At 43.6% G+C, this 14,225-nt stretch overlaps 1 protein-coding gene across 6 annotated transcripts in view; it reads right to left on the reverse strand.

The window, feature by feature from the left end:
• The window catches only part of osbpl6 (oxysterol binding protein-like 6), a 302,726-nt gene extending 292,684 nt beyond the window's left edge, over positions 1 to 10,042 (reverse strand). For 2 of the 6 annotated variants that reach the window (XM_038789305.1, XM_038789300.1), the window contains exon 1: positions 9,817 to 10,041. The gene's annotated coding sequence lies outside the window, so the exon portion shown is untranslated. Of the gene's footprint in view, positions 1 to 9,504; positions 9,679 to 9,812 lie in introns of all 6 variants that reach the window. The other 4 variants (XM_038789303.1, XM_038789301.1, XM_038789304.1 and 1 more) reach the window with 4 other exon arrangements.
• Positions 10,043 to 14,225: the final 4,183 nt, after the last annotated feature.

Consider the following 14,225-nt stretch of genomic DNA (forward strand, 5'->3'; position numbering starts at 1 on the left):
CAGCATCAGGATTTGTGGGGTGTCAGGATCGGAATCTGGCATGCCTTGCTGTATTGAGCGGACACTTCTGTGACGCAGCAGGGATCGCTGGCTGCTGCGCGGTGGAGCAGATCTGCAAAGGGCTGCGTAGTGGCCAAGCTTGCCACACTAGAGACATCGGCGTCCTTTTGCCCCTCATTGCCGTTTCAAGTGGGCGGACCCACAATTCGGACACGTCATGACACTCACGTCAGCGCATTCCTTGCGCATGCGCAGTGTAGTCAGTCGACGTACGCACCTGCGCAGTCGGGTTGTCGGTCTCGTCGTCCATTCAGTCGTGACGCATATGTGCAGGGATCCGGGAAAAGCGCGCAAAACGGCCACTCTCGATGCTCAGACCCTGCATCTGTGCGATGGCCTGCACCCTTTCCACCTCGTGGGAGGCCAGCTTTACAGTTTCTGCCGCTCTGATGTGCGAGTAACTTGGCATGCTCATGGACAACGCCGTCTCAATAGCGACAGAGAGTGTCAACTGTTTGATTTTAAGGAGCTGCTGGCGCAGGGAGTCGGAGTGGACCCCGAAAACGATCTGATCTCAGATCATGGAATCAGCCGTTGAGTCATAGTTACATGACTGCGCTAGGATTCAGAGATGGATGAAGAAGGAGTGAAAAGGTTCATCCTTACCCTGAAGCCTCTGCTGGAAAACGTACCGTTTAAAGCTCTCATTCACCTCAATGTCGCAATGGCTGTCGAACTTCAGCAGGACTCTTTTGAATTTTGTTTTGTCTTCGCCGTCGGCGAACGCAAGAAAGTTGTAGATATGAATGGCGTGATCCCCCGCAGTGGAGAGAAATAGCGCGACCTTCCTGGCATCCGATGCTGCTTCGAGGTCGGAGGTCTCGATGTACAAGAGGAACTTTTGCTTGAAGATTTTCCAGTTGGCACCGTGGTTGCCAGAGATGCGGAGGAGGTTGGATGTTTTCCATTTCACTGGATGGCTGCTTGCTGGTCAATGCTGATTCACTCGAGGTAGGTCCGTCAAGATCAGGTACACTCTGGTACCATAATGTGTTACCATTGGTTCGATGTGGACTGCACTCGATGCAGGGAAGTTAGAAACAGACGTCTAACACTGGAGAAGATCCAACACTGTTTTATTCAACTATAGAACTCCTATACATATTCAGCTGTGGGTCGACACTATACTGATCTGACTGGTGACCTTGTAGTAACCTGACCAGACATACTAGCTACCGCATGGTGTTTGCAGTTGCTATCTCATTGACTCTGACTTTCTCAGTAGCTGGGTCCCGAGAGAACGGGAAACCTAGTGCCCTCTGGCTTTATAGTGGTAGTATCCTGTCTGGTGTTTGGCTGTACTGTGTTGTATGCTTACTGGTCATCCTATGTGTCAATCACTGCCTGTCTGCATCTCATTATATACATGAGTGGATATTATGGCAGGGAGAAAGCACAGTAAAGGGAAATGTCAAGGATCAGTAAAAAAACGGCCAAGAAAAAAGCAGCTGAAAATCCATCGGGAAGTGGAAAGATCACCCTGGGGTCGGCAAGTAAAATGGAGGCTGGAGCACCAGGGGACGCCACATTGCTTACGGGTGAAGAAATAACTAAGTTGATGGCCATGGAATTCGAAAGGCAGTTCACAAAACATATGGAGGCAATCAGGAAGGAGATGGGGGCGGTTTTGAAACTGCTGGTGGAGGAGGCGATTGCCCCGGTGAGGGCGGCGGTATCGAACGCACTGGCGGAGGTACGTGAGCAAGGCAAGGCACTGAGGGAAGTGGAAGAGACATTGCTACGGCACAGTGATCAACTTACCTCGACGAGGAAGGAGATGCGGAAGGTAATAGAGATCAACGAGGGTCTGCAAGCCAAAATGGACGACTTGGAAAGCAGATCCAGGCGACAGAATCTGAGGATTGTGGGTCTTCCTGAAGGAGTGGAAGGCCGAGGCCGACTGAGTATGTTGCCACGATGTTGGCGAAGCTATTGGGGGGAGGGGAGGATCCCTCCCGATATGAACTGGATCGGGCTCATCGGCCGTCGAGGCCTGTACCAAAGGAGAGTGAGCCGCCAAGGGTAGTGACTCTGTTTTCGTAGGTACAGTGTGAAGGAGAAGGTCCTATGCTGGGCAAAGCAGAAGCGGGTGGTGCAGTGGGCTGGAGCTGGTATACGCATATATCAGGACTTTACGGTGGAGCTGGTGAGGAGACGGGCTGCCTTCAGCCAGGTGAAGAAGGCACTGTACATCTGTAAGGTGCGGTGCGGCATAGTATACCCAGCTAAGTTGAGGGTGACCTACAAATCCAAGGACTTTTATTTCGGGACGGTGGAAGCAGCGGAGGAGTTTGCGAAGGCAGAAGGAATGTGGCTGAATTGAGAAGGGGTCATGTACTAATGTAGCCTCATGTAACTGTATTTTTTCACTGCGGCAGGTGTATGTGCTAAAGGAGCCGACGTTGTATAGACTTGGACAAGGGAAGAGAGGGGACTTTAACTTGCAATGATGGTTCTTTGGGGTTTGGGTGTGTATGCGGGATTTGTGTGGTAAAGGGAATTTCTTGGTTTTCCTGAGGCCGGGCAAGGGGGAAAGAGACCCAGGCAGGGGCCTCCACGCTGGCCGGTTTAAGCTGGCCAGTGAACGGGAGCGAGGTGGGGGGAGGGGCTACGGCCATCGGAGCCTGGCAGAATAGGGCCCGATGAGTCTAGCCGGGGTGGAAAGATGGGGGGAAGGAACAGAGGTTGGGGGGCGGATTTTTGTAAGAGGAAGTGGAGGGGAGGAGCCGGGGAAGGGGGGGGGGGGGGAGCTCGCAATGCATGGGTATCATCTCGGGTACTCTTTCGGGGATTGGATGGCATTGAATGTTGGGGGGGGGGGGGGTGGGAGAGACTCTATAGGTTAATGGTGATCATAGGCGATTCCTAATTCCTTTCTTGTTTATTTCTCCTTTGTTTGTCCCACCGTGGGAGGTTTTGTTCTATTTGATGTTTATATTGTCAGATGGGTCGTTGCTTGGGATGGTGGGAGGATGGGATCGTTGCCGTTGATAAGGAAATTGACTTTGTATTTGTTACCATTTACTGCTTGTGGGTAGGGTGTAAATTCTGGAGAAAATGTAGAATAAAAATATTTTACTAAAAAAAATTATTTGATTGTATCTATGGCTGTCACAGTGGCAGGGAGTCCGGCGATTCTTCCTAGCCGGGGGGGGGGGGGGGGGGGGGGGGGGGGGGGGGGAATCGCGGGGGACGCGAGGGGACGTGATGTTTGTCGGGGGACCCTCCCGCGATTCTCCTACGCAGCGTGGGGAGCGGAGAATCACGCCAAGGAAGTTGGAGAGTGAACATCTCTCAGCTCTGCCAGGAGAAAATCTGGACAGGACTAGGGGGTTGCAAAAAGGCAGACTTCCCAATGACCCAGATAGAAGTCCAGGCAACTAGGAAATTGGGACAGAAATAATGTCTTAGGAAGGCTGAAGTTAAGGGAACAGAGACCAAGAATTTCAACAAGATACTATTCAAGAGAATCCAAGGGAAAAGCAGATAGTGTTCTGAGTTTAAGAAGGACAGCTGTAGCATCCAGATTTAAAATGGGGAAGCAGACTTCAGAGGTAAATCAAACATTGGTGCCATCTTAATGGCAATCAATCTGACAATCGATAGTTAAAGCAATTGAAGAGTTTGTGTAACAGTTAAGACAAAAGAATCCTGAAAGAGGTGTAAAACCTCAAGTGAATAGTTGATTGAAGTAGCTGAAGGAAAGTATTGTTTAAAATAAAATAGGAGAGATCCACAGAAATTTAACTCAGGGTCAGAATGGAGTGTGTCGGACCACAGCCAGCCTGTGTATTTAAAGGGACTGTGTGTTATTGATACCATTATAGCCTAATCTAAACATTGCAGCCTGTGTTGACCTTAAAATCTATGCATAATTGTGAAGATAAATGCATGTAAAGAAGTATTGTATTATCAAACTTTTCATGTTTAATAAATGTTTTTTTCTTGTTGTTAAAAACTAATTAGTGGTCCTGTGACTCTGTTCCTCCACCTTTTCTAAAGAAAAGTCATTGTTACGGTCTTTTGAGCCAAGATCCATTCTAGGATTTTCCTGTCCAATTATAACATCAACTGGGATCACAACACTGGACCTTTTCTACTTCCCTTCAGATAATAAAATCTTTCTAATACATGCACAGAAGAGGTACCTGAAGATTGGTGGGTAACAAATGTTATGCCCTTGTTTAAGAAGGGCTGTAGGGATAAGCCCGGGAACCACAGACCGGTTAGCCTTACTTCTGTAGTGGGTAAATTCTTAGAAGGTATTCTGAGAGACAGAATCTACAGGCATTTAGTCAGGCAAGGGATAATTAAGGAAAGTCAGCATGGCTTTGTATGGAGAAAGTCATGTCTCATGAATTTGATTGAGTTTTTTGAAGGGGTAACCAAGAAGGTAGATGAGTGCAGTCAACGTTGTCTACATGGACCTTAGCAAGGCCTTTGACAAGGTACCACATGGAATGTTGTTGCAAAAGGTTAAATCTCACGGAATCCAGGGTGAGGTAGCCAATTGGATACAAAATTGGCTTGGCGACCAAAGACAAAGGGTGGTTGTGGACGGTTGTTTTTCAAACTGCAAGCCTGTGACCAGCGGTGTGCTTCACGGATCGGTGCTGGGTCCACTGCTATTTGTGATATATATTAATGATTTGGATGAGAATGTAGGAGGCATGGTTAGTAAGTTTGCAGATGACACCAAGATTGGTGGCATAGTGGAGAGTGAAGAAGGCTATATAAGATTGCAACAGGATCTTGATGAATTGGGCCAGTGGGCCGGTGAATGGCAGATGGAGTATAATTTGGATAAATGTGAGGTGATGCATTTTGGTAGATCAAATCAGGGCAGGACCTATGCAGTTAATGGTAGGGAGTTGGGGAGAGTTACCAAACAAAGAGATCTAGAGGTACAGGTTCATAGCTCCCTGAAGATGGACAGGGTGGTGAAGAAGGCATTCAGCATGCTAGGTTTCATTGGTCAGAATATTGAATACAGGAATTGGGACGTCTTGCTGAAGTTGTACAAGATATTGGTAAGACCACACATTGAATATTATGTTCAGTTGTGGTCACCCTATTATAGGAAGGATATTGTTAAACTAGATAGAGTGCAGAAGAGATTTACAAGGATGCTACCAGGACTTGATGGTCTGAGTTACAAGGAGAGACTGGATAGACTGGGACTTTTTTTCCTAGAACAAAGAAGGCTTGGGGGTGAACTTATAGAGGTCAATAAAATAATGAGGAGCATAGATAAGGTAGATGGTCGACATCGTTTTCCAACGGTAGAGGAGTCTAGAACTAAAAGGCATAAGTTTAAGGTGAGAGGGGAGAGATACAAAAGAGACCAGAGGGTCATTATTTTCACACAGAGGGTGGTGAACATCTGGAACAGGCTGCCAGAGGCAGTGGTAGAGCTGGGTACAATTTTTTTATTTAAAAAAGTTAGACAGTTACATGGGCAGGGTCGATATAGAGGGATATGGGTCAAATGCGGGCAAGTGGGACTAGCTTTGTGATAGAAACTGGGCAGCATGGATAAGCTGGGCCGAAGGGCCTGTTTCCATGCTGTAAACATCTATGACTCTATGTTTGTGGATATCTCTACAACTGTCAATCCAGCTATTGACCTGACTCCCTTCTAAGGATGGCTTCCATATATTCCCATAGAAAAGTTTGGGAAGATCTCTGCCTTCTCTTTCCCTGGAAATAAAATTTTAGAATGTTGCAATTATAAGATAGAAGCACTTTCAAGGATCGTAAAATCTCCTTCACTCGAGGCACTTGAATGCACTGGTACAAATGGAAACAATCCCAGCACTCTGAGAATAAAATGTGTAGTACTTAAGTGGGTTACTTTGATTTGTACTTCAATGTGAGATTTTTAAATTTAGCCTCAATAAAGATTTGCAAGGACATGAAGCCATTTTAGCTGTAAGCTTTACAACACACCTTTTATTCACATCACTGTGCTTAGCAATAGTCCATAAATGTTCTTACCTAAATGTTGATTCCTAGAAAAGTAACATAAAACTGTTTCACTCAACTACTGCTGCTCTCGAGTGCAGAGCGAGGCAAACAGTGCTGGTTCAATTCCTATACCAGCTGAGATTATCCATGAAGGCTCCGCCTTCTCAACCTTGTCCCTTGCCTGAGGTGTGGTGAGCCTCAGGTTAAATCGCCACAAGTCAGCTCTTCCCCTCAAACAGGTAAGCAGCCTATGGTCATCTGTGGCTATGGCAACTTTACTAATCTGATCAAATTAGTAAACATTAAATTATAGGATAAATTTAATCAGCCAAAGTTGATTTTATAGGTACCATGAAATGCCTATCATGAGACTACATGACTGAGCTTTAAGGTTAGGTGCAAACTATTCTAAAAGCAGATAGATGGTCAGCACCAGACATATTTCAAAAATTACAAGGAAATGAGAGTTCAATATTTTCTAAAATGGCAACCAATTATTAAAAGTCTTAATTGCCATATTTAGAAAATGTTGCATTGTTGACTGAACTAACCCATCACCTGTACATTTTTGCTGCTGATCTAATTTGAATTATACGTATCTAACATGAACACCAAACTTTGCAATTCTTAACTCAGGATCCCTACTGCTTGACAATTGCATTGGAAAACCTTCAGCAAAATTCTGATTTCAGAATAATATGTCAAGAAACTGTTCAGACATTATTAGTGATAATTGTAAAACATAAAAGTAATATATACCAAACAGTAGCTAGACTAACCTGCACTGCAATCTTTAATTATGTTGATAAAACTAGCTCAATCTAAAATTGAAATTGTGTTGCTTATGCTTAAAAACAGTACCTATAGATCAAATGAAAAGTCTTGCATCTGGTATCCACCTATTCACACCTAAAGCGTGACTTCAATTATTATTCCCCTCTATCCCCACCTCCCAATATTTTATTCAGTTTATGCAAAAATGTAGAGCTAATGAAGTTTATGTTTTTCTGTATTGCTGAAGGGAATTTGGTGTTTTGCCAGAGAGGTCAGGCCTGCACCATAGTGTATGGTCACTTGATCATTGGTGAATCTATAAATAATGCTACACTAACAGCTTTAGTAAGAACATGGGAAGTATAAAAAGAGGAAAAGCAAGGTAACCTTTATGAGCATGTAAATAACTGAGGGGGATTGAGGAGGGAAGAAAAAAAACAAACAAAATACCAGCACCTAGAGGTAAAGCAAAGAAAAACTGTAATGTAAATAATTTGGAGTTAAGGTTTTGAGGTGGATGGAAAAAGTGAGAGGCATTTATTGTAAGTTTTATAAAATAATAGGTAATTATTATAATTATATAAGTGGGAAAAGTAAATTGTGCAATATTTTTACCTAATTCAGTTATAGAATGACACAGCAGAGGCCATTTGTTTCATTAGGCCCATTTCCATTGCTTGGAATAGCTATCCAATTAATAACAACTCCCTGCTCCTGCCTTATAGCCCGAAAAATATTTCCCCTTGATTTATCCAAATCCCTTTCAAAGCTTGTTATTGACACTGAATCATCAGGCAGTGCATCTAAGTTCACAACAGATCACATTCTTTTCCTCTTTTTCTGCCAATTACCTTAAATATTTAATTACCAAATATTTCTGCCACTGCAAACAGCTCTTTATTTACAACACCTTTTATAATTTTGAACACCTCTATCTAATGTCCTGTTAACCTCTCTGCTCCAAGGTTCTCTAGTCCTTCCATGTAACTGAAATTCCTGATCCCTCGTGCCAGTCTGGTAAATCTCGTTTTACACTCTTGCCAACTTCCTAATGTGTGGTGCCCAGAATTGGCCACAATGCTCCAGTTGGAGCCTAATCAGAATTTTAAAGTTTAGTATAACTTCCTTTCATAAAATAGAATTCCTACAGTGCCAAAGGGAGCCATTCAGCCCATCAAGTCTGCACCAACCCCGAGGAAGAGCACACTACCTCGACCCACTCCATCTCTGTAACCCCACCTAACCTGCATATCTTTGGACACTTAGGAGAAATTCTTAACATGGCCAATCCATCTAACCTGCACATCTGTGCACTGTGGGAGGAGATCCGGACCATCCAGAGGAAACCCACGCAGACACAGGGATAATGTGAACTCCACAGTAATCCAAAGCCGGAATTGAATCCGGATTGCTGATGCTGTGAGATAGCAGTGCCTTTGAACTCTATTCCTCTATTTATAAAACCAAAGGTCCCATAAGTTTCTTTAACAGCTTTCTCAATCTCCCCTACCAACTTCAATGATTTGTGCTGATACATCCCAAGGTGTCTCTGTTCCTGCACCTACTATAAAATTGTACTAGTTAGTTTGTGTTGCTTATTCTCATTCATCCGCCTAAAACATATCACTTCAAGCTTTGCTGCACTAAATTTTATCTGCCTTGCATCTGCCCATTTCACCAATCCTATGACTTTTTTGATCCTCTTCACCGAAAACAGCATTTTTGAATTTCATGGCATCTTCAAATTTTGCAATTTGCGCCCTATATGTCAAGTCATTAATATATATATCGGGTGGGGGCGAGGTGGGGCCTTAATATAAATTCAGTAAATTTTCTGCAGTATAGAAATTAGTGAATTGTCATTATTTTGTTGTCATATTTGGGTAACATGGGAACGTGAAGGACATTAGAAAATGCACTGCAAGTCCTTGATTATTTGCGATAAATTCCACAGGAGATCAACTCAAAGTACGTGATAAAAGTATCATCTATTCCATTTTGAATTCAAGTATAATCCACAGATTTATTAATACAACAATCTTGAAAACAGTATTCAATATTTATCATTGTAAATATTCATTGAGAAAAACATCTTAAATTGCATTTTTTTACATAAATAATTATTTCGAAGCAACTTTCCAATGGATTTTTGAGCTCATCTTCAGCTTTAAAAAAAAAATCTTATTATTAGGGCATTCTTTTTTTACACAATGACATCATATAACATGCCACGTCAAAGTCACTGGGTTAGCTAATATTTAAAATAAGTGAATTTTGAGGAAACTGGATTAAGGCAGAGAATAACCAGATTTGTGACTGTTCTGAAAAATGGTTATTCATAATTAATTAACTTAATGTCTTTGCAGAATATACCTTGCTGATATTTGAGATTTGTCTCTTCTACCATTTTGCTAATGGGAACATAAAGTCTAGCTGTACAATACCAAAAGATACCTTTCAAGTATATATTGTTTACATATTTCCCACAAATTTAAATATGCAAATACTATTTCCATCTTTCACAGACTTACTATCAGATGATGTCACTCAAACTAAATGACATTATTTAAAGAATATTTGCAATGGCCTTACATTTCAGTGCTTCACAAAAAAAAGTTCACACTTAAAAAATACCTCAGTATGATGCATCGTGACTGCACACATAGAACACTACTTGCATTCATCACAATGCTAGTCTCTTACCCTCCAAAGTATTTCGCATGTAACCTGTCTTTACAGTATCTGCAATGCTGTCACTGGTCCTTTCTGGGTTTCGCTGTATCCAGCATCCTGGTTGCAGTCTACGGTAACCTTTACATTCACCTTGCTCTGCGGCTTTACACAACGTAGGCGGAAACTTTCCGACATACAATCTGTCTTTGAACCAACCGAACAATAGACATTAAGTTTGCAAAAATAACTGGCAATCAAATGCCATTTTACGAAACAGCACAGGCCACACACAGCACACTGTGGAAACCTCAGCCGGCTGCTGTGGAATAGAAACGCACCTACCACACAAGTCACTGACTGGAATTTCTCCTCGAATGCACCACACGGTTCAATCGAAGGCACGGCGACCCTAAACGGGCTTGTATTTTTTTTGACTGAAAACGGCTGTCAATCGGCGCGTCGCTCCGTACTATCAATAAGCTGTGATGTGCTGCAATCCATCCACCCGCTCCTCCCTGCAGTGAAAGCAAGGGACTGGAGCCGGCAAAACACACAAGACTGGATCACAGCACATCGGATCGAACTGCATCAGCTCCGTGACCGCGGAGTGGATCCGACTGGACGGGATTGTCATGGATCGTCACATGCCAAACCTGAGGTTTGATTCTTTTCGCTGGGTTTTAAGTTATTCTCGGAAATGTGAAAAAGGTAAAGACAGATAGTGGTATCATAATCATTTCTCTCTCACATCGTTTAAAATATTAAATCTTTTACTTTTCCCAATACTGACCAAAGCACAATTTCTGAGTGTTACTTCACACTTTACTCTTTTTGGTCAACGCAGACTTGATGGGTCAGATGGCTTCCTTCAGTGTTGTAAAATTTCTATGTTTTGCATATGTGTAATTGTAATTTGGTTTATAAAATACTCATCTTTTTACATGGACACAAACAGTCTTAAAGATGGCTGCCAAAAGTCATCTGACCTTTTTTAACTGTAATGTGGTCAAACTCTAGAAGGTTTTAAGTGGAGCGCAGGTAAACATATCCAGACCTGTGAAAACATTTGAAATTCAATCCACATTTCACAACACACAAGGATTACGAGCAGGAGTAGACCATATGGCCCGTCAAGCCTCCTCTGCCATTCAGTACTTTCACGGCCAGTCTTGGGTTTCAACTCAATTTCTCCACCCTCCCTCCATATATCTCAATCCCTGAGACCAAAAATCTGTCTGCAGCCTTAAATGTGTTCAGTGGTGGAGCATCCACAACCTTCTGGGGTAGAGAATTCCAAAGATCCACAGCCTTTTGAGTGAAGCAATTTCTCATCTCAGTCCTCAATGATTGGCCCTTTATTCTGAGACTACGCCTGTGTGTTAGAGTGCCTGACCAGCGGAAACAATCGCTCAGCGCCTACCCTATCAAGCCTCTTCACAATTTGGTAGGTGACAATGATATCACCTCTCATTCATCTAAACCCCGGATAATTTAAGTTCAATTTACTTAACCTTTCATCACAAAACAATATCCCAAGGACCAGTTTAATAAATATTCGCGGCACTGCCTCCAATGCAAGTGTATCCTTTTTGAAATGTGGAGACCAGAACTGCATGCAGTATGCCAGATGTGGTCTCACCAAAACCCTATACAATCACAGCAAAACATCATTATTCTTGTACTCCAATCTGCTTGCAATAAAGGCCATCATATATTTTGCCTTCTTGATTGTTTGCTGCACCTTCATGGTAACTTTCTGTGTTCATTGTACAAGCACATCCAAATCTCTTTGAACATTAACACTTACAAGTTTCTACCTTTTCATACATACTCTGCTTTTCAATTCTTATAACCAACGTGAATAACTTCACAATTCCCGACATTATACTCCATGGCATGGTAGCACATTGGTTAGCACCGTTGCTTCACAGCGCCAGGGTCCCAGGTTCGATTCCCGGCTTGGGTCACTGTCTGTGCGGAGTCTGCACGTTCTCCCCGTGTCTGCGTCGGTTTCCTCCCATGAGTTCCAAAGACGTGCTTTTAGGTAATTTGGACATTCTGAATTCTCCCTCAGTGTACCCAAACAGGCGCCAGAGTGTGGTGACTAGGGGCTTTTCACAGTAACTTCATTGCAGTGTTAATGTAAGCCGACTTGTGACAATAAAGACTGACACCTGCTATCTTGTGGCCCATCGCTTAACCGGTCTCTCACAACAAGGTCGCTCACTTTCCCCTACACCCCACACTATCCATTCCCATTTATTGTGTGCTCCTTTGCCTTGTTTGACCTCGTCAAATGCATCACCTCATGCTTCTCTTGGTTGAATTTAATTTGCCACTTTTCTGCCAACCTGGCCAATCCATTGATCTGTTTCTGCAGTCTACAGCAATCCTCTCACTACCAACCTCACAGCCAATTTATGTGTTATCTGCAAACTTCCCGTTCATTTCCCCTACATTTTCATCCAAATAATTAATATATACCACAAAAAACAGGGAATCCTGTGGGTCAACACTGGAAATCAACCTTCCAGTTACAAAAACACCAATCAGCAATTACCCTTTCTTTTCTGCCACTGAGCCAATTTCCACCCACACCGATTCTACTTCATGATCTTCTGAAGCCAAATCTTTTCTCACTTATGTCCTTCTGTCATCTTTTACTATCAGGGCTATCCCTCCTGTCATTATGTCTATCTTTCCAAAATATTGTGTATCCTGACACAGCGGCACAGTGGTTCGCACTGCTGCCTCACAGCGCCAGGGACTTGGGTTCAATTCCAGCCTTGGGTGACTGTGTGGAGTTTGAACTTTCTACCTGTTTCTGCGTGGGTTTCCTCCGGGTGCTCCGGGTTCCTCCCACAGTCCAAAGATGTGTGGGTTAGGTGGATTGGCCATGCTAAATTGCCCCTTAGTGTCCAAAAATGTGCAGGTTAGGTGTGATTACAGGGATAGGGTGGAGGAAGTGGGCTTGGGTGGGTTCTCACTTTGTAATCATGTTTCTGTAATGGTGATTAAATCTAAATCATCTACCTCTGCTTGTTCTATTAGTTTATCTATCTTGGTGCAGGTGCTTTGTGTTTTCAGATGAAGAAACCTCAATTTCAATTTGTCGATGTACAATTTCTTTTGAACTCTCTGGCCCTCCCCGTCCCGCTCTGCTTGTATTATGTCTCCACCTTTGGATTCCTAACTCTCCCTTCGCTTGAACCTTCCTCCCACTCTGATATTTTAAAGTCCTGTCCACAGCCTGAGACACTGGTTCCAGCCCAGTTCAAGTGACTCACATCCCTGAGTATTGATATCATTGTCCAATGAATCGAAACCCATTCTTCCCACATCAATCTTTGAGCCACACATTTAATTCTCTAATCTGTTTGACCCTATGCTTATTGGTGTGTGGCCCAGGTAACATTTCAGAGATGATTTCCTTCTTATGTTCTGAATTTTAATTTGGTCCCTAACCCCACAAATTTTCTCAGTAGGATATCATTCCTGGTTGTGCCTATGGACCACGACAGCTGGATCCTCCCCTTCAAAGTTCCTCTCCAGCTGCGCAGAGATATTTTTAACCTGGGTACTGGGCAGGCATCATATCCTTCGGAGCTCCTGGTCACAGCAACAGGGGACAGTATCCATCCCCCAACTATTCTGTCTCCTATCACTACCACATTCCTCTTTGCTCCACTCACTTAGAACATAGAACAGTACAGCACAGAACAGGCCCTTCGGCCCTCGATGTTGTGCCGAGCAATGATCACCCTACTTAAACCCACGTAACCCGTATACCCGTAACCCAACAATTCCCCCATTAACCTTACACTACGGGCAATTTAGCATGGCCAATCCACCTAACCCGCACATCTTTGGACTGTGGGAGGAAACCGGAGCACCCGGAGAAAACCCACGCACACACGGGGAGGACGTGCAGACTCCACACAGACAGTGACCCAGCCGGGAACCGAACCTGGGACCCTGGAGCTGTGAAGCATTGATGCTAACCACCATGCTACCGTGAGGCCCCACTTAAATGGCATTCTTTACCATGGTGCCCTGGTCAATCTGCTCATCCACTTTGCAGTCTTCCTCCTCACCCACACAGGTATCAAGCATCTCATACCTATTGGATAAAGTCAGGGGCAGAGCCTTCTCCATCACTACTTGCTGGTTCCCCATATCTGCCTGAAACTCTGCTGTCCTTAACCATTGATCAATTCCAAGGTTCTACCTCCTGTAACAAAGTGGCCAAATAATTTTCCCCGTTCCTGATGCCGTGCAATGTCTGCAACTCAGGCTCCAACTCAACAACTCTGAGCCATAGTTGCCTAAGCAATTACCGCAGATATGGTTGTCTGGGAGATTGCAGTGCATCCCACATATCCCACAAACTGCAGTCATGGCACACCACCAGCCCTACCATTTCTATCCAATCTTATTTATTTAATTAGTCAATTCGATAATAATTTGCACAGATAGTTATACTCACCTAACTAAATAAGACCAATAAAGAGAACTCACCAACTACCAGAGGCTGAAAAAATAGAAGCACCACTTTCTCCCTCTCCATCAAATTCTCACCTTAACCAATTTCCCAACTATATCTTTTATCTATGCCTCACTGTGATGTAGTCAACTTTCTATGCCACCCAAGGGGTAACCAGAAACTCAGTGAGGCTTCCTTGGATCTGTGGCTAGCTCTTTCCTGCCTACTCGAACCTGGGAGAATGGGAACTCTTCAAGTTAATGACTGA

The sequence above is a fragment of the Scyliorhinus canicula genome, chromosome 2 (genome assembly GCF_902713615.1).
Source record: "Scyliorhinus canicula chromosome 2, sScyCan1.1, whole genome shotgun sequence".
NCBI lineage: Eukaryota > Metazoa > Chordata > Chondrichthyes > Carcharhiniformes > Scyliorhinidae > Scyliorhinus > Scyliorhinus canicula.